The 19,214-nt window shown below is 55.8% G+C and overlaps 1 protein-coding gene across 5 annotated transcripts in view; it reads left to right on the top strand.

The window, feature by feature from the left end:
• Positions 1–19,214, top strand: part of STIM1 (stromal interaction molecule 1) — a 116,450-nt gene that overhangs the window by 40,460 nt on the left and 56,776 nt on the right. The window lies entirely within an intron of this gene.

The following is a 19,214-nucleotide window of genomic DNA, read 5'->3' as shown; positions in this document are numbered from 1 at the left end:
GACGGACATAAGAACAGCCGTGCTGGATCAGGCCCAAGGATTTGACTCTGTATAAAGCAGCTTCCTATATTCCTGCAACTTGGAGATGCTTTTGCTGCTACAGACTCACATATCAACCCCCCTGGAGGTTATTATGTACTAAAAATATCTCTACTGCGTCTTTCCATTTGCAGAACATACAAGGCGGCTAACCTAATTTGAAAGGCATCAGTGTCATGAAAGCCCAGTTATTAACACAGCAAAGAAGAAACACAGGATGCAGATATGAGCCGCATCCAGAGGTGCCCCTGGCCTCCCAAGGCCTGCCTGAACCGTCAGGTGTTTCCTGGGGACGGCGGGGAGGGGCAGTCGAAAGAGAGGAAGCCATGGCCTGCCAGGAGGGAGCCCCACGGCTTGGGGGCAGCCCGAGAGAAGGCCTCCCCTCCAATATTGGTGGCACACAGGTATTGGCGCTGATATGTCCACCCGTCGGAAATGCTTCTTTGCTTGAAATCCTGTGGGAACAGGTTCCACTGAACTCGGTGGCATTGCTTCTGACTCTGTCTGTGTAGAGCTGTTGCTTACAAAATACAGAGCAAATGAGATGGCACCTCTGAGTGGAACAACTCTCCCTCAGAATGCTTAAAGTAAGATTTCAGGTTGCCCAGGTGGGCAGACCAAAAGTTAAAAACAAAAGTCTGGGCTGGTGGTGTTGACCCAGTGAAGTTTTTGCTGCCTTCTTCTGTAGGAATTGTGTCTTGGGCAGTGCCTGTCTGGGTCTGGCCCGTGCTTGCATGGGAGACTGCCCAGGAACTCTGTACATGCCCTTTGAGTTCCATGGTGGAAGAAAGAAAGGCAGGACAGAAATGCATTGAAGGAAAAATCTGGACCTTCCAGCAAAACCAGTCAGCTTGGCACTTGTTTAACCTGCTTAATTTTGTTGGATGTGGTGTTTACACCCGAAGAAGAATTTGGCCTAACTCTGAACGTTGTTCATAGCACTTTGAATCCTAGTTGGTCTGATCCAAAAAAATTCCTCCCCTTACTCTGTATTTCTTGTTCGGAGGGAGTTCTGCTAAGACTGATCTGAGAACTATATGAACATAATGAAGAACCCCTTGGACAACTGAGGAGCAGAATTTCCCTAGTGTCAGGCATGCTGATAGTCAAATAAACCTCTTCAGGGCAGTATCGACTCTGCTTCTTTGAGTCTCCATATTTGCTGAAGCCAGCCTGATCACCAGGAAAGCTTGAAGCTGGGCCTCCAAGGGAGGAGGCAGAAGGGGCATGCTTGTATCCGGCAACTGGCAGTTTTCCTCCCAAATGCTTCCTCGCTGGCTGTCATTTTGTTGTGGCTGGCATACAGCAAGTGGAAGGTGCTGGAAGAAAGAGAAGGCATCTCGAAAAATCCCAGGAATGCATATGGACAAACCTTTGGGCTGGGCTGTGTTGCTCTTAAGGGCTCCTCCCCTTGCCCTGCTTGCAAAATACAAAGCTAAGGTGCCCATGTCTGTGTCTGTTTTTCCCTTTTGTGTGTGTGTGTGTGTGTGTGTGTGTGTGTGTTGCTCAGTAGTTGCCTGCAAACTCTCAGGTGATCTTTGCAAGCTCTCTCTTGTTGGCAACTCCTTGTTCTGCCTTCAGCAGTTTCGAAATGTAATGGTGATGACGAGGTGGGAGAGAGTTTTACTCGCTCTTATTTGCAGAAGCCTGGGTCACCTCTACTGTTTTGGGCTTGATCTGCTTCCTAATTCTTGTGACACATTAGTGGCTGCCCCGTTATATGGAGCCGGACCCACGGCCGACTCGCATCTTGGGCAGAGGGCTTTTCCAGGCCCCCGCCGGAGATGCCAGCCTTGAAACCTGGAGCGGCCTGCACAGAAGCCTCTGCATGGCATCTTCTGCCTTGCTGGCGGGGTCTACAGATCCTGCCAATCGGACAGCCGCAAGCCGAGTCCCAGGAAGGGCTTAGAGATTCTCTCAGTGAGATGAGGCTTTTAGCAGATCCAGCCTGAGTGATTCATAAAAGCTGTTATGTGGTTTCTTGGCTTCCTTCAGTCTCCCTTCTTTTCTCTTTAAAGGGTTTATTAGCTGTTCATGGTCTTGGCTTGTTCCGTGGGCTGCTGGGGCTGACAGGAGCAGTTGACTCACGGCGGCTGTTAAAGGTTCCTGCCACCAGCGCCCGCCCGCCCACCTCCGGTTTCCCAGCTCCCACCTGCAACTGCAGCCCCACCTGGGACGCCCGGGTGGTGACGTGACCATTTCCGGGCAGGTTGAACGGGAATCGGGCCACTTGCCTGGTTCTCTGCCTCCCGCCTGCATGCCACTGGAGCACTGCAGAGAAAACTGAGGAGAACCGTGACGCTTCCCTTGCCGCAGTTCCTCTCCCTGGGACTTGCCGTGTGTTTACCCTGCTGGGTGTAAAGCGATCCGGACGTGGAAAGATGGAGCCCTCTGGCTTTGGAGCAGTGAGGTTCAGGCTTCCTTGTGGGGAGCAGGGGATTCCTTGCCAGACTCCCCTGCTAGGAAATCCCCCACAGACCCATCGCCCAGCCCTGGGGGAGCTGAGCCGGCTCTCTTGGCAGAGTCCCTCTCCGCTCAGCAATGGGGCCCAGCAGGGGCGGGCCGCGTGAACTCTCTGCACCCTGCAGGACACTCCCCAGAATCCTCAGCCAGCAGGCGGGTGTGCAGGGGTGTCGCTAGGGGAGAGGCGGGGGCCGTGTTCAGCCCTCTCTCGGGCGGCCCCCCAGAGAGAGGGAGACAAGGAAGAAGGGAGGGAGGGAGGGAGGGAGGGAGCTGGGGGGGGCCCCCGTGTTCTTTGAAGCCTTTCGCTCAGCCATAGCTACGCCCCTGCGGGTGTGCCAAGGGGTCCTTCTGGAGAGGGCCGCCAGCCGGAGGGCGAAATGCAGAGAGAGGACTTTTCTCCGGCCACGCAAAAGGAAACGCGGAGCAGCCCTTGGCTCCTTGGCTGCTCAGCAGGCCCATGGTGTGGCCAGAGGAACCAGAGAGCCGGGGGAGCTCCCACCCAAGCGGGGCCTCCCTCCCCTCCCCGGGAGCCCCAGAGCACCACCCAGCCTAGCCAGCAGGGCCTGGGCAGGGCCCTTGGCCGCTGCTGCCACCTTCCCCGAGGAGCTCTGGCGCCCCGCTGGAGTCCCAGCTGCTCAAGCCGGGCATCTCTTAGGGATGAACCCGGAGCCTCGGGGGGGGGGGGGCGGGGGGGGCCCCTGCTGAATCTGCGACAGGCCCTGTCTCTCCAGATTCCGGAAACTGCAGCAGCCACAGCTGCCCCAGGGTTGAGAGGGAAAGGCTCCGTGAATCGGAGGAGCTGTGAGAGGCAGGGCCTGGCGGGGGTGTGTGTGTGTGTGTGTGTGTTGTGTGTGCACCAAAGGAGGCCGCTCGGGGCGGGGGGCGCGGGGGGGGCCTCCCCTCTCCCCCGCCCTGTCCGAGAGCCACGCTGCTGCCTGTTGGCCGGCCATCCGTCCAGTAGAGCGGTGCAGTCCTACAAAGGGCCAGCTTGCAGGCAGCTCAGCTCTTGGCTGGGGCGGGGGAGAGAGGAGCCCCAGTCCCAGCTGCTGCCAGGAAGCAGAGGCCTCGTTGGGATGAGCCACTCCTGGCCAGGGCTGTGGCTGAGTGTGGGGTGTGGGCGGCTCCCTCGGGGCCGGCCGGCACTCCTGGGGTTCCCTCATGCTGCAAAGCAGCCGCCGCGTCTGGAGAAGCCGGCCTGGCCTGCTCTTGCCGGCGGGAGGCGGGCAGGGTCTGCTTCCCCAACAGCTCCTGTGTTGGGAGAGGCCCACCTAGCAGCAGCTTCCTCCGGGGGGCATCCCATCCTTCCCGGGGATGTGTCCATCGCCTACAAGGCGCCCTTTTGGATTGTGGCCACAGCAACTCCTCTCCAAGGCAAACAGGATTGTTCGGAGGGGAGACATCTGGAGCAAAACGGTCCCTCTTCTCTTGCTCTTTTCCAGTGTGACTGTCTTGGTGATGCTGCTTGTAGCCCACCTTGCTTCCTCCTGCTGCTCGGAGCGAGCTGGGCCTGGCTCTCATCCAGGCGGTGGTGGGGTGGTGGAGGCGGCAGCAGCGGCAGCAGCAAGGCATCGTGCACCTCCTCATGATTCTCCACCCCGTTTGCATTTCTAATGGCTCAAAGGAATGCTTCTGGAGGCTGATGGAATGGGCCTGTGTGAGGGGGCTCTGCACAATCACCTCTGCAAACCCAGATCCGGGTGTGTTTGGCCCTTCTGGCTGTCCACTCTGTGCTTTGGGCTGCAAGAAATGGCCCTTTGGCTTCTGGAAGGGAGTGTGTTCCTGCCCCTCTATGGCTTTGGGGGTTGGTGTGTGCATGTGCTTTCCCTTGGAGAACGCTTCCCTGCAGGGCAGAGCTGTTCAGCCAGGCAGAGAGGGCAGGAGTGTCCAGTGCAGTCTTCTCTCCAACAGGGATTCCCAGATGTTGTGGACTACAACTCCCAGAATCCCCAAGCAAAAGCCATTGCAGCTGGGGATTCTGGGAGTTGTAGTCCACAACGTCTGGGAATCCCTGTTGGAGAGAAGACTGGTCCAGTGGAAGGGGGTGGGGGCTGAGCTGAGCCCAAGTGCCGCCACTTGCTGAGAGCCCACCGGAACGCTTGGCCTGGTGCGGCTTGTTCCCAGCTGGGTACAGAGTGGCGATCTGGGCGAGGTGGGCATTTTCTGCTTCTGCTGGCGGAAAGTGGCCTCAAGTTGACGTAGCAAACTGCCTGGCTACCGTTTCTGCAGTGGGCTCCTTGGCAGCTGTGAGGGTTGCAGCCAAGCCTGTTGGGGAGAAGGTGGAGGGCATGTCTGCATGGCCCAGGGAGGAGACATGCTCCTCTTTGGAAGGAACTGCTGGCGAAACGGAGCCCAGCTTGGAGCAGGATGTGCTGTGGCTGGCACCAGCTCCCTGTGTTGCTGCGTGGGTTACTGGGAAGAGGAAGAATGGGTAGGTAGGTATGCTGCAGCCATTGGAGGGATGGTGTGCTGGGGTTGGAGAGGGCCAGTTGCTCTCCCCCTGCTCAACAGAAGAGAATCGCCTCAGAGTTGCAGCAGGCTTGCCTCTTCCCTGCTCCGGCTGCCTTTAGCATTCGTCCCTTGCGGCTCTGGTTGTGGTGGCTCAAACACCTTGACTCAGTTCCCAGCTGAGGGAAAGGGAGACCTCCAGCAACGAATGCCCCTTCAGCTGCCCGGTGGCTGCCCAGTGTTTCCTGTGGGGCTGCCAGCAGAGGGCTCACCAACACCCCCTCCAGCCTCCCAATGGCAGGAGAGCGGGCCGCCCTCCCCTCTCGGGTGGGCCACTGTGTGAAGCCGGATGCTGGACTGGACGGGCCTCCTTGGGCCTGGTCCAGCGGGGCTGTTCCTGTGTTCTTATGGCCGGAAATTCACCTTGGCTAGTGGGGGATGGGTTTTGCCGAGGCCCAGGTGGAGCTCCGCTCCGATGGCCCAAGCAATAGGGACTCGGCCTTTCTGAGTCTCGGCAAAGCAGGGTCCGCGTTGCTTGGGCCATCGGAGCCCTGGTGAGTGCCGTGGACTCCTCCCTGGCAGCCCCTGTGCTGTGAGTAGATGGACGTGGCTGGTGGTGGCCGGTGGCTTTAGTCCCTGGGCATTGCTTGGCTCTGGGGCTTAGCCCAAGGGCCCCTGCCCTCTTCACCCAGCCCTGCTTGGCAGCCCTTGGGGCCTGGCTTTGCACTCCACGTGCCCCTCACACTCACAGACGCGTGAAATGAGCCCCTTCCTCTGGTGTCGTGGCTCGAGTGCGGGACTAGGACCGGGGAGACCCGCCTTCAAGTGCCCACGCAGCCAGGAGACTTGCTGGGTGACTCTGGGCCGGTCACTTCTCTCTCAGCCTCGCCTGCTTCACAGGGCGGATGTGAGGAGCAAGAGTGGGATCTAAATGTAATACATCAGTTATTTAGAGCAGCAGACGTTTGTGGCTGTGCATTTGCTAGAGGCCATCTAAAGCCGAGCGTTTCAACTTGTTTCTTGTCGTGGGGTAAAACTGTGGCCGTTAGATGGTGGGGAAGGGGGTGAGAGTTCGGCGGCAAGGTCCACGCCTGGCGTGCCGAAGACGGCCCCGCAGTTAGTTCCCACTAAAAGGGCTCCGAGGAAGACCTGGGACTCTAGAGGAGAGTCTTGCTGCTGTCCGGGCTGGGCTGGGCCAGCGGAAGCTTCATTGCCCCCGACGTGGGGATCTGGAATGTCGTCCGGTGAGCTCTCGTCCCCCCAGGTGGTGTGTGAAGGCACTGCGGGAGGTCCCAGGCCTTCCGGACTCCATCAGGAAAGAGCCCAACGCAGAGGTGGGACCTGGCTGCTCTGGCGAGTGGGCACAAACCCACACCGCTGCTCTGGCCCTCGCCTCCGCCTTGCCGCAGCTTTGCTGCCAGCTGCTCTTCGTTGCCCGGGGCCTTCTTGGGGCTGCCTTGTGCTTTCTGGGTCTTGCCCACTTGGCTTTAGAAGGCCTTCCAGCCTCTTCCTGGGTCGCCTTTGTAGCAAACATAGCCCAAGGTGGAATACCTTGATCACTGGGTCTGTGCAATCTTGTGTGTGTGTTTGTGTGTCTCTCTCTGTGTGTGTGTGTATGTGTGTGTGTGTGTGTGTGTGTTTCCAAGATGTTTCCACAGTTCACCAAGAACTCCTACTTCAGCACAGGCCCTGTGGAAGTGAGTGTCACTGACACAAGAGCAGAGAGAGAGAGATGTGAGAATACTGTGTGTGTCTGTGTGTGTGTTCGTTTGTGTGAATGATCTTCTTGTAATCCTTTCAACAGCCCTGTAATATCAGCCCCCTTTTTGCACATGGTCTGAGGCCGAGAGAGACCTGGCTTGCCTAAGAGCCACCAAATGAGTTAATGCCAGGGAGGAGACTCGAACCCAGCACCTCCAGATTCAGGGCGTGGTCTCTTAGCCGCTGTGCCGCTTAGCTCTAGCTATGCATTTGTGAGCCCCCCTGCGTTTCCGAGGGGCATGTGCAGGAGATGTTCCCCGTGGATTCTGTCCCAGGCTGGTTGGTTACTTGCTCAGCAGTAGAGCAGGTGGTCCAGATACCTGTAAGTTGCTATCAGGATGTCTGTCACAGTGACTTTCTTGGGAAAGATGAGGATGAAAGCCCAGGAAGCTTTGTGGTTGCAATACAGGCTCTTCTAAGGGCCAAACACCACTTTATATTGGATGTGTCGTTTGAGCCTCCATTTGTGACTTTTCTAATGTCGAGAGCTGGAGGGGTGCAGTTCTTGATCAGGACCTTGCCCTGGCTGAGGCCCCGGCCCAGTTTGGTTCACCTGTGGCTGCTGTTTGTCTTGGGAAACCCCCATCCGGATCATGGTGGGCTCAAAGGGCTAAAGCCCCCTTTCCCTATGCCATGGTCCCAATTCTGATCATCCATCCTGGCTTCAGGAGCTATTTACATTTGAAAAGCATGCACTCGGGGGGGGGGGGGAGACTGTGGACTTCATGTACTCTGGCCCTGCCAAGTTCTTCAGAGGGAGTGCTTTTGGAGCGGAACTGAAGCTAGCTCTTTGTTTTGGATACCCTCTCATGATGCCCTTGGGGTTATCCAGTCCTTCTGGAAATGGCTGGATGCTGTTTTTACTCTTGGCCAAGAGCCCTAGTGACTTGGGGACCAAGTAATGTTACTTAGTTTTCACCGAACCCCAGATAGATCCAGTCGGATAATAAGAAGGCCCACGCCGGACCCCCCCCCAGGGGGTCTAGGCCAGGCATTCAGTCTTGGGTTCCCAGATGTTGTTGGACTACAACTCTCCGCACCCGCAGCTGCACGGGCCTCCCTCCAATGTGGCTGGGGGATGAAAGGCCACACGGGGAGGGTGTGCTAAAGTGGCGGCCCCCTTCTCAAAAAGCCTGGCCTGCAGAACGGAGGGTAAATGTGGGGGGGGGAGGGCGAAGGTGGGGAAGGAGCTGGGAGGGCTGGTTAGGAGGGGGCGCGTGAGCAGCTTTGGGCGCTCCTCCACGGGAGACTGAGGAGGAGGCTTGCGAGGGGGCGGGCGATCGGCGTGCCGCTCTGCACGCGTGTCAGGCTGTGGCCTGCTTTCTGGGTTTCCTGCCTGTGGGGAGGAAGGGGTTGGGCAGCGCCGGAGCCCCAGCTCTGCGGAGGACGCGGGCTCCGTTCTGCTCCCAGAGGAGAGTCCTTCAGGGCTGGCTCGAATGGGGAGCGGAGCAGGCGTTGTTTGGGCCGCGCACAGGCCTGGAGGTGCCCACAGTGGAGCCCTGTCCTTGCTGGCAGCTGGGGCCCTCTCGGTGAGGTGCCGGGGGGCATTGCTCCCTCCCAGGCAGATGCTCAACTGGTTGGTGGTGGTGGCGGCGGCGGCAGCAGCCTGCTTCTGTGGCTCTTGGCTGGCCGGCCGATTCCGATAAGCACGGTGAGGAAAGGGGAGCCTCCTCGGAGTCCCGTGGACCTGTGTGTGTACTTGGCATTTGTGGCGGTGGGGCTGTGAGCTCCGGGGGGCAGGAGGGGTGTGACCAAGTCGCAAGACTGCCGCTGGGATGAAGTTCCAGGGAGGCTGGTTGGGCTCATAGGGAATCCTTGGCACTGGAGTCCCAGGAAACCGGGTGTCTCCATCTGGGCAAGGGCTGCCAGCTGAGCCCGGAGGCTCAGTTCTCTGGACTGAGCAGGGGAGAGCAACTGGCCCTGTCCAGCCCCAGGACAGCAGCCTTGCAGTGGCGGTGGCTGGTGGGTTTCTTTCCCACTGTGAGCCCTTTGGGGCCAGGGAACCTTGTCTGCTTGCTTGCTTTTTCTCTCTGTGTATATGTAGACATCACTTGAGGAACTCCTGCTGACCAGCAGTATGCCAGGATCCCTTGTTGTGACTGGGCTGAGTGGGGAGCTGCCCCGCAGGGTCTCGGCTCCTGGCCCACCACCCACCCGTTGCATCCCGCATGTGGGGCTGGAGCCAGGAAGGCCTTTGTGCCTTGAGGGTGATGATGGCTGCCGCGGGGGTGAGTGGGTGGGGGTGTGTGTGTGGAGCCAACCAGGGCCTGGGGAGCCGCAGGTTCCGTGCCGGGTGGCCTGCCTGGGGCCATGGGGTGGCCAAGCGCTGGCCATGGGGTGGCCAAGCGCCCTCTGGGCCACCCCTCAAAGCCCAGCCTGGGGCTAACCCTGTGTAGACTGCCTTGCCCTGCAGGACCGTGGGCAGGCTCCTCCCTCCCTCCCTCCCTCCCTCCCTCCCTCCCGCTTTATCCTCACAGGCACCCTGTGAGGTAGGTCAGGCTGAGGGAGCTTAATGGCTGAGTGGAGAGTGGGGTGAGGGGGGCGGGGGCGGGGGCGGGGGGGTTAAACCTGCCCCCCCCAGCCCTAGTCCAGCATCCTCACCCCACAGCTCACTGCCCCCCCCCAGGAAATGGGATGCTCTTGCCTCGCCCATATTCAGCGAGATCGCGCAGCTGCTGGAAGTGGGTGGGGCCAGGGCTGCTCTTGAGGCGCCTCTGCTCACCTCTGGCTTGTGCGGGGGGGGCACAGGAAGAGCAGCCCCTTCCTCTGGAGGAGGCAGGGAAGAGGCATCAGATACCCAGCGGCTGGGGTGCCCGTGATGGCGATGGTGGTGATGACCGGGCAGCTCTGTCTTGGAGCGTTCCTTGGCAAGCGTGGCTGTGTTCTTGTACCAGTCCTCTTTATTCCAGGGGGGCTCGTGCAGGAGAACTTCCTGGGTGTGGGTAACCTTCAGTCTCCCTGTTTAAGGCTTTAACGGCTTGCTGAGAGGGCATGAGATGAGTCTCCCCCAAAGCCCGGAGTCTGGGCCCTTTGTGGAAGTAGTGGAGGGGTTGGTGTCTCTGTGTGTCTCGGAGATTTCTCTCTCTCTCTCTCTCTCTCTCTCTCTCTCTCACACACACACACACACACACACACACACACACACACACACACACACACACACACACTCTCGCCGTGTTGCCTTAGCATTCTGTCAACAGTTTTATTTCCGGAGACAGGTTGCTCCCTTGGCTGCCTTTCCAGTATTAACAAACCAAATTGCGTCAGGGGTGGGTGAAAGGGTGCCATTCTCCCTCCCCATCCCTCTGGGCCCCCTTTGCTATTGAAGTAACCAGCAGTCGAGGATTAAGGCCGTTTTCCCAGGACTGCCCTGTTAGCAACGCTCTCAGAGGCCGTTCGCAGAGCAGCCTGCTGCCTGAGCCACTCCAGAGACCTCGAGGGCACCCCAAGAGTGGAGTGAGGAGGTGCTTTTTGGAGGGGCACAGCATGTTTTGCGGGAGCCCTGCTAGCCCCAAAGGCAGGATGGGCTCCCGAGTGCATGAGCCGCAGCTCCTTTCTCCTCCGGGCCCTTTTCATTGCGCAGTTGAAAAGGGATTACGTGGGCTTCGGCCGTTGTCGCTAGGGATGATGGGAGTTGTAGTCCAGCAACGACTGGGGACTCCAGGTGGGGAGCCCCTGGTTCAACCTTACCATGGTTAATGGCTCCCGTTAGACGAAAGGGTGAAGGTGGACCTTGGTGCCCTTGACCAACTCCCCTTACTCCTGCTGCGGAGTTCCCATCCAGGGTTGATGCCCTGATTCAGGCCAGTTTCTCGTCAAACTTCAGCTGCCAAGAAATTGTGGCAGGAAAAGGCGGCTACCTCACTTGCCTCCTTGGGAAGCCTTGCTCTTCCCTAGCGAGTGCTGCTGGCAGTGGTTGCAGGGCTAGCTAAGCCTCCATGGGACTGGCCTGGACCTCAGCCCGGCCTTGCTCAGGGCAGCGGAGGTGGCTACTCCCAGCCCCCCTTTCACTGTGTGGGGCCACCAGTGGAGAAGGAGGGCAGTGTCACTAGCCAACTCCCACTGCTGGCTCATGACAGTGGTAGATGTCAGCGGCAGTCTTTCTCTTGACTGCAATGGCACCTCCTTCCATGCATTTCTAGAAATACTTTGGAGAAAACCATAGAGGTGAGTTGTGTCAGGAGCAACTGAGGTTCAGAGTTCTTTCCACCAGCCAGGCAATTTAGGAGATCCTGGCTGACACTTGGGACAAGGTTGGCATAGCAGCCAAGGAAAAAAGGCAAGGGTGAACTTCTGGCCCAGGGTGGACCAAGGTCTCTCTCCGAGTCTGGGAGACACCTGAGATTTGGGTATCTTTTTAAAAATGGTGATATGGTTGTGTCATGTGAGGCTGATTTCCTGTGATGGGTGATGAGGCTATAGGATTCTGCAGGAAGTTTGTGCTTCTCTTTGGCTGTTTTAATATACCTCCCACACAGACACATTGGAATGGAACTGGCCTTGACGGCTTGTGCTGTGAAGAGCAACCAGGATTTATACTTTCTAGATGGGTGTAGTTATAAAAATCACCATGACAAAATGTATTGGCTACTTGCAAGGCAGAGTGATGGACGAGACTACTGCTATGTCTACTACAAACATTTATATACCGCTTTTGAACAGAAGTTCTCAAAGCAGTTTGTGTAGAAACGACAAAAAAGCCTTGAATTTCTTACAAAAAGCTACAGCTTTCAATTAAAAAAGGAGGTTTCAACTTGCCAAATCCAAGACATTATCATACTGCTTTCCTAATCGCACCATTGAGGTTTGGGAGGTCAGGGTTAAGCTTGGACGAGGCTCCTCTTTGGGCATCCTCTCCTCTCCAAGGAGAGCTGGTTCTGTGGTAGCAAGCATGAATTGCCCCCTTTGCTAAGCAGGGTCCACCATGGTTTGCATTTGAATGGGAGACTACATGTGGAAGATATTTCCCTGAGGCGATGGGGTTACTGTGGGAAGCGTGTAGGTTCCCACACATGTAGGTTCCAAGTTCCCCTCTCCTTGGCAGCATCTCCAAGACAGGGCTGAGAGAGACTCCTGCCTGCAAGCTTGGAGAAGCCGCTGCCAGTCTGTGTAGACAATACAGAGCTAGAGGGATCAATGAATCTGTCTCCTCCTTAAACAAAGCACATTGATGTTTGTATTCATACCTTAATTCAGATCTATGTGATGCATTAAGTGATGTTAAAACTAAGTGGTGTGAGGAACTAAGCATGAATGTAACAGATTCTCAATGAAACAGGTATGTCTCAAGCAATCTGATCATGCAGGGTAAATGCGGGTTGTCTCTGTAACTTCCTTGTTTTAATATACACGTGTAACCGACAAGCTATCTGATGGAAATGTTTGAGCAAACTAAGAAAAATGACGTGGTTTCCTCTTTTGACAAGATAAGACTGTATTCTGTACTTTGCAAGGGGTCTTTGGAATCTGGTCAGGTCTGTGACCTGTCCTAGCTCTCTCAGCTGAAACTGTCTTTGTCTCAACAAAGCCATCTACTTGGATTTCCAGACATAGTGTGACGACCATGTTTTCTTCCACAACATTGAACTCCAGCTTATTCAACAAAAAGTAGTTCTAAGGGCATACTGGTCTCCAGGAAGACCTTGATCACTGGGACTAACAACTTTTGACAGATGTTGGCGATGCAGAGACCCGGGGCAAATCTGATCCATCTGCTGCAGCACTGTGTAGTAATCTGCCCTTTCTGGAGAAGAGTATGTCCGAGAAGTAACTTCATACTTGAGTGAAACATCAAATTAGCGACACTTTGTTCGTATGCTTGGTCCAGACTGGGATGCTTGTGGTATTTTATTTTGTTCAGGTTTTTTCCCTTTCCCTTTCTTTTCCTTCATCTATATGAAGGGTCTGGGGTGGATTTATTGGGTGTTGTTGGTTTGATTGTGTAATCTCATTTAAACTTTAATAAAATGTTAATACAACCCGCCCCCTGGTAAATAGGTTGGTTGCCTGTCCCCAAAGGGCTTGCAATCCTAAAAAGAAACACAAAGTAGACACCAGCAACAACCACTGGAGGGATGCTGTGCTGGGGCTGGATAGGGCCTATTGGTCTCCTCCTGCTAAATAGAAAAGAATTGCCACTTGAAAGTCTTAACTCCTTGCTCAGTTAGCAAGGGTTAAGACAAGTAAGCGTTGACATGTGGATATCTAGGAGAACATAACAGCCCTGCTGGATCAGGCCCAAGGAGGCCCATCTAGTCCAGCATCCCGTTTCCCACAGTAGCCCAACAGATGCCTCTGAGGAGTCCACAGGCAAGAGGTGAGGGCATGAATACCCTGCAACTGGTATAGAGAGGCATCTTGCCTCTGAGGCTGGAGGTGGCCTAGAGCCACCAGACTAGTAGCCACTGATGGACCTGTCCTCAGTGAACCTATCCAAACCCCTCTTAAAGCCATCCAGGTTGTTGATTGGCTCCACATCTTGTGGCAGAGAATTCCATAGGTTGATTATGCGTTGTGTGAAAAAGTATTTCCTTTTGCAGGTCCTAAATTTCTTGGCAATCAGTTTCATGGGATGACCCATGAAACCAGTGTTGTGAGAGAGGGAGAAACATTTCTCTGTCCACTCTCTCTACTCCATGCGTAATGGGGGCCATCTTATGTATCCTTTTGCTATACAAACTATTTTGGATACATTTTTGGTTGAAAAGTGGTATAATATAAATATAAGAAAAGCCCTGCTGGATCAAGGCCTATCTAGTCCAACATCCTGTTTCTCACAGTGGCCCCCGGGAAGCCCGCAGGCAAGAGCTGAAGGCATGCCCTCTCTCCTGCTGTTGCTCCCCTGCAACTGGGATTGAGAGGCAACCTTGCTTCTGAGGCTGGAGGCGGCCTGTAGCCTAGAGGAGCCCCAAGAAAGACGTTCTGTTGCTAGCGAGACACTTGCTAATGGTAGGGATGTGTATGGAGATGGCGCTCAAGGTGGCTGCAGCTGCGGGGTGGAGGTGTGTCTGCCTCACCTTCCTTCCCCCCTTCTCCGCCAGCTTTGCCCCATCTTTTATTTTCTTTTGCATCTGCTTCCTCTGTGCTTTCCTTCCCCCCCTACAAGGGCATCTGTGTCTGTAAAAATGGAATGACAGGCAGAAAGGCGACACCTGCTTCTTTGTGCACCTCTCTTGCTTTTATTCCGGGGGAAGTCACAACTGTTGGTTTATTTCAGGGGTTCCCAAGAGGGGGTACTACTACCCCGAGGGGTACTTGAAGAGCTCCTGGGGTACTCTCAGCCCTCCTGCCTCCCCACTCTGCAGCCACACTATTTATTTATTTATTTATTTATTAGATTTATATACTGCCCTTCCAATACGGCTCAGGCCAGTTCACAAAATGATAAAAACAATTAAAAACAATTAAAATCAAACAATTAAAACACAATAAAACCAATAAAACAGCTAAAAGCCCTGAAAATCAGGGCAACAATTTAAAACAATTAATCATTTAAAACTCTGGAAGGCCAGGCCAAATAAGTATGTTTTAAGGGCTCTCTTGAAGGACAGCAATGATCTCAGATTACGAATTTCTGCCGGGAGTGCATTCCATAGCCCAGGAGTAGCTACAGAGAAGGCCCGCCCCTGCGTCGCCACCAGACGAACCGGTGGCAACTGGAGATGGACCTCCTCAGATGACCTTAACGTGCAGTGGGGATCATGTAAAAGAAGGCGCTCTCTTAGATAACTCGGACCTAAGCTGTTCAGGGCTTTAAAGGTAATAACCAGCACTTTGTATTTTGCCCGGAAACATATCAGCAGCCAGTGTAGCTGTTTCAAAACAGGCATAATATGGTCTCTCCGGGTTGCCCCAGAGACCAGTCTGGCTGCTGCATTCTGAACTAACTGAAGTTTCTGGACTACGTACAAAGGCAGCCCCACGTAGAGCGCATTGCAGTAGTCAAGCCGGGTTACCAGCTGATGCACCACTGTTTTGAGGTCAACCTCTCTGAGGAATGGACGCAGCTGTTGAATCAGCCGAAGCTGATAGAAAGCACTCCTGGCCATGGCCTCCACCTGAGATACCAGGGTGAGGCCTGGGTCCAGGAGTACTCCCAAGCTACGCACCTGCTCCTTCTGGGGGAGTGTAACCCCATCCAGCACAGGGAAATCTAACTCATCCCTCAGATTCTGAGCCCCCACAATGAGCACCTCCGTCTTGCTTGGATTCAGCTTCAATTTGTTCTCCCTCGTCCAGCCCATTACGGCCTGTAGGCAGGCATTTAAAGAATGAGTGCCATTTCCTGAAGATGAAAGGGAGAAGTAGATTTGTGAAAGGGAGAAAGATTTGTGAAAGGGAAGATGAAAGGGAGAAGTAGAAGTAGATGTCATCAGCATTCTGATAACACCCAGCACCAAATCTCCTGATGACCTCACCCAGCGGTTTCATGTAGATATTGAAAAGCATTGGTGACAGAATGGAGCCCTGAGGAACTCCATATAACAGCTCCCGTTTTGAGGAGCAACTGTCACCAAGCTCCACCATCTGGAATCTACCCGAGAGATAGGAGCGGAACCACTGCAAAGCAGTGCCCCCTATTCCCAACTCCCCCAGGCGATCCAGAAGGATACCATGGTCGATGGTATCGAATGCCGCTGAGAGATCCAGAAGAACCAGCAGAGTCACACTCCTTCTGTCGATTCCCCAGTAAAGGTCATCCATCAGGCCGACCAAGGCTGTCTCGACCCCATAGCCAGCTCTAAAGCCAGTTTGAAATGGGTCTAGATAATCAGTTTCCTCCAAGACTGCCTGGAGCTGGTCGGCCACCACCCTCTCAATCACCTTGCCCAACCAAGGGAGATTGGAGATTGGCCTGTAACTGTACATCACAAAGGGATCCAAAGAAGGCTTCTTTAGGAGTGGTCTAATCAATCCCTCCTTAACCCTACCCTCCCTCAGTGATGCGTTTATGATATTAACTAGGCCATCTCCAACAGTCTCCCTGCTAGATAGGAGCAGCCAAGTCGGGCAAGGGTCCAGAGAACAGGTGGTAGGCCTCACAGCCCCAAACAGCTTGTCCACATCCTCAGGAGTCACAGACTGAAACTGATCCAATCTAATACTGCAAGAGGGATTGCTGGACACCTCCTCCATAGACTCTGCAAAAACAATGGAGTCCAAGTCGGCCCGAATACAGGAGATCTTATTCGCAAAGAACCCATTAAAGGCATCATAGCAGAATGACCCCAGGGACTGATTTGAAGTAGAAGGAGCAGAAATCAAACTCCTCACAACCTGGGATAGCTCTGCTGAGTGCGAACCTGCAGCCGCAATGCGCACAGACCAAAAGCTCTTTTTTGCCGCACGCACCGCAACCGCATAACTCTTCAAATGGGTGACATGCTGTATCCTATCAGATTCGAACCGAGTTCTCCTCCACGTGCGCTCTAGTCGCCTACCCAACCGCTTCAGCCCCTGCAGCTCCTCCGTATACCAAGTGGCCATTTTTGCAGCCCGTTGGAAGGGATGCTTAGGAGCAATCGTGTCTACTGCCCTGATGAGTTCCCTGTTCCAAGTTCCCACCAGGGCATCGACAGAATCACCGGCCGCACCAACGTCAAAATCCTCCAAGGCCTTTTGAAATCCCACTGGGTCCAGCAGCCTTTTCGGATGGACCATCCTAATAGGTCCCCCACCCCTGCAGGGGTGGATTGCGGCTGTGAGACCAACCTTAACCAGGTAGTGGTCCGTCCATGACAATGGGGAAACCACTGGATCCCCCACCCACGGAACACCCCCCTGATCCGAACAAAAGACCAAATCGAGTGTGTGGCCGGCAACATGAGTTGGTTCAGAAACTAATTGGGCTAGGCCCGTAGTTGTCATGGCCGCTATGAACTCCTGAGCCGCACCAGACAAGCCAGTCCCAAGTGGATGTTGAAGTCCCCCAGCACCAAAAGTCTAGGAGACTCCAACACCAACTCCGTGACTAGTTCCATCAGCTCAGTTGGGCAGCGGGGTGGACGGTACACCAACAGAATCCCCAATCTATCCCTGGTTCCCAGCCTCAAAAATATGCACTCGATATAGGCCAGCTGTCTCACAGGGGCCCTGGTAAGGGAAATGGGATTCTTATGGACCACAGCCACTCCACCCCCCCGCCCACTTCCCCTGGCCTGCTCCATGACAGAGTAACCTGGTGGGAGAAGCTGAGCCCACCCTGGACCACTCGCCTCCCCCAACCAGGTCTCAGTTATACATGCCAGGTCAGGTCAGCTCCCTCATCCATGATCAAATCGTGGACAATTTCGGTCTTATTCTGAACTGACCTGGCATTGCAGAGGAGCAAGGCCAGACTCTGTGGGTTATTGGAGCTGCTCCCCGAGGCCAAGAGTTGACAGAACAGTTGGAAGTGGAAACAGTCACTAAATTACTGATTTCCCTTCCCCTGTAACGGCCAGCTGCTTTGCCAGCACCAATTCTTCTATTCCCCACCACACCATTAATAGCTGCCCCAGAAATGCTGGGCCCTGCCTGGAACCCTGGAGAGCCACTGCTGGTCAGCGCATGCAGTTGGGCGCTAGATGGACCAAGGGGCTGACCCACATGAGGGCCGCTTCCAGGTTCATCCAGGAGAAGGGGTTCCTTGGCTGGTTTGCACATGTGGCAGAGGCCCAGGCTTGCACACGGGACGGGTGTGCGTGCATAGAGGGCTGAGGGCGAAGGTCGCTCTGCTGGCCGATGTTGTCGCAGTGGATGGAGCATTTGGGAAACTCTCTCTCTCTCCGCCTCCCCCCTTCTCCTGGGTGGAGGGTCACCAGTCCCCCAAAGCCAGTCTGCACAGGCCTGCCCTCACCAGGCTTCTGGCAGCATCACTTCTGCCTACCCCTGTGAAGATGTTTAGGAGGAGAACGAGTTGAGATGCTGGTGGGCCTCTCGAGATTACAGATTTGCAATGCTGTTTTGTCTCCGGCCCCATCGATGGTCTGGCTGCACTGGCCTCTCTTTGCACTGGTGCCAGCCAGCCAGCCCCTCTCCTGCTCCCAGCCACGTCCCCCCAGTTTGTAAGGAGCAGTTACAAGCAACCCGGCAAGCAGACTCCCTGGCAGCCAGGCAGGGCAAGCAGTGGGCAGGATCCCTCGCCCCCCTCCGGCAGTGTTGGCAGCGCCCAGCCCGTTCTGTTGCCTCCAGCAGAGGTGCAGAGCAGCTCACTGGGGAAGATGGCCAGCACCTGCCCATGCCGTGGCTCGAGCCCTGATGCTCTTGGCCGGGGCCTGCGGTGCTGCTCTGGGCAGTGCCAAGCAAGCCTCTCTTCTGCTCTCTTGGGGAGGCTGCCGGGGAGTGGCCGGCTGCCCTGCGACGATGGGCTTCTCCCAGGGTCCTGGCGGCCCTCCCTCACGCTGCTCTGTTGTAGTTGCAGAAGCAGGGCCCCCCCCCGGCATCTTCCTGGCCTCCCTTTCCCTGCCGGGTGCCCTTTGTGTCTCCCCCTTGGCCAGCTTGCATCGCTGGAGAACTACCCTGTGAGGCAGATGGCCACTGGGGGCCTGGCACCTCCCGCAGAGAGGGAGCTGCCCAGCACACCGAGGCCGGTCTCCTTGGGCCGTCGGGACGCGAGTTGGGAATCTGGACGGAGGCCTCCCTTGGGCTGCGTGTGGAACAGGAAACGGGACTCTCTGGCTTTATTGACCGCTCAGTAAACCGACTCTCCGTCTAAACCCGTGACTCTGGGAGTCGACTCAGGGTGCCTAGCCTCCCCTGCCAGCTGTGGGAATGCAGCCGCCGCCTCCGCCTCCACTGGTGTGGGGCATGTCAGAGGGGAGAGGATACCAGAGAACTGAGCTCTGCCTGCGGTAGCAACAGGAGATCCAGCTGCTGGTTCTGCTGCCTGTGCAGCCCCCGCCCCTTTCCGCTTCCCGCTTTCCCTCTGCTGTCCTTATTCAGACACCTGCATTTCCGTCTGCGCAATCCGTCAGGGCTGTGCTGTGACTCAGCCAGACAAGCCTGTCTTCTGCAGGCACCTGTGCTGGGAGAAAGTCCCCTTTGGCAGCCCTCTGACTCATCGGGCCTGCTTTGGCTTTTGCAGGCGGGCTGGCGGGCTCCCTCACATGGTGGCGGCAGCGGCGGCTGTGTGGGTCCCTCCCCTCCCCTTGCTTCACTGGGCCTTGCGTCCGGCCACTCTGAACTTGGCTCTGGGCTTGTTGAATTTCAGGGATATATTTTTAAACTGCTCAGGGTGGGGGTGGGGGGAGCAGGGTCCGGGTGTGAGTGGGGCAGGGGGAGGAGCCCAGAGAGTGTCGAGTCTGAAATCCGAGAAGAGCCCCATGGCTGAGTCTGGGGCAGGCAGCGATTGGATTAGAAGAGGAAGTCGGAGAGCAGGAGCGGGCCGTCCAGTGACAGGGTTGTTCTCCTTCCCTCTGGAGGTTTCTTCCTTGGACAAGGAGTGTGAGGCTTGCCTGGGTTTGGTCTTGGTCCAGTTCTTAAGCACTCCGGCTCATAACTGCAGAGACAGAGACGTCTGTCTGCAG

The sequence above is a fragment of the Hemicordylus capensis genome, chromosome 3 (assembly GCF_027244095.1).
Source record: "Hemicordylus capensis ecotype Gifberg chromosome 3, rHemCap1.1.pri, whole genome shotgun sequence".
NCBI lineage: Eukaryota > Metazoa > Chordata > Lepidosauria > Squamata > Cordylidae > Hemicordylus > Hemicordylus capensis.
This window is presented reverse-complemented; position numbering and strand designations above follow the sequence as displayed.